Genomic DNA, 1386 nt, shown 5'->3' with positions numbered 1-1386 from the left:
CTATTTCTTTACTGCCCACAAGGGGCTACACACAGAGGGGACAAACAAGGACAGACAAACGGATTAAGTCGATTATATCGACCCCAGTACGTAACTGGTACTTAATTTATCGACCCCGAAAGGATGAAAGGCAAAGTCGACCTCGGCGGAATTTGAACGCAGAACGCAGCGGCAGACGAAATACCGCTAAGCATTTCGCCCGGCGTGCTAACGATTCTGCCAGCTCACTTCCTTATCTTGGCGGATTAATGAGTCGTCCAGAAAGAGCTGCTGGCAATGTGGTTTCACTCGCTGCCTAAGAGCTGGGGGGTTTTTCCCATGAGAACGGTTACCTAATCTATCCACACTAACTAATTCGTTTCATACACCTTGACGTAACAGTCTGCCCTCAGACTGCCCTTTTCGCTTTCAACGGCAGATCGAGAAATTAATTTTTCGTAACTAAACACTTTCAAACTGGTAGAATGTGTCATATAAAACATCTTTTATTCTTAGCGTTTTTGAGAAAATTGTGTATTTTCGAAGTTATTTCGTGTTAAAGTTGTCGTATTTCGGTAATTTCAACCAATCAATGACATGTATTCAGCTGAACAAAATTACTGCTGTTGTTTGTCAAAAACTTCCGACGGTGTATATTTCGTTTGTCACTGTTATTTAAGACATATTTCATCTCAGTTACGTTCGTATGAATAAACAATTGAATACACGATATTGATTGGTTGAAATTACCGAAATACGACAACTTTAACAGGAGATAACTTCGTAAATAGAAACTTATCTCAACAACGCTAAAAGATGTTTTATATGACACATTTTATCAGTGTCCGAAGTTTGAAAGTGTTTAGTTACAAAAAATTAATTTCTCGATCTGCCGATGAAAGTGAAAGGATCCGAATTCCGAAAACGGAACCGAGCAATGATACCGTTTTTGATTGGTGTAACATTAAGAGAAATGTGTGTGAGCAACAAATGGAAACTACGCAGTAACTCGGTGGATTAGATGATGCAGGGTTTCCCTTTATCGTAGATTTAGATGAATCGAAATACATGTATCGAAAATATCATTGAGGAAAGTGGGACGATGCGAGTCATTGAGCATTTGACTCAATAGAAAGACGTACAGGCAAGGGCTGTGTAAGAACGCCGATCGTAGGCGGGAAACACTTTGGTTGATTATAAACTTGTTATTGTTGGTAGAAAAACGTACGATATGGAATGGATGGGCGTCCTATGTTAGTTTAGGTAATATGTATACCCATGAAGTTGTAAGCCATATTTTTAAATTCGTAAATCAAAACAATGAGAGTATACATGCTCAAGCAATCGAAGTGAGATGGGTGCTCGCCAATAAACAAAAATAGCCAAGGCGACAATGCAGAACGAGCG

General features: G+C 39.5%; 1 protein-coding gene across 1 annotated transcript in view; it reads right to left on the bottom strand.

Annotated features, from left to right (window-relative positions):
• The window catches only part of LOC106883213 (chitin deacetylase 7), a 5753-nt gene that overhangs the window by 2773 nt on the left and 1594 nt on the right, over positions 1–1386 (bottom strand). The window lies entirely within an intron of this gene.

Source organism: Octopus bimaculoides, chromosome 4 (assembly GCF_001194135.2).
Source record: "Octopus bimaculoides isolate UCB-OBI-ISO-001 chromosome 4, ASM119413v2, whole genome shotgun sequence".
Classification (NCBI taxonomy): domain Eukaryota; kingdom Metazoa; phylum Mollusca; class Cephalopoda; order Octopoda; family Octopodidae; genus Octopus; species Octopus bimaculoides.
The sequence above is the reverse complement of the archived record's forward strand: the minus strand, read 5'-3'. Positions and strand labels throughout refer to the sequence as shown.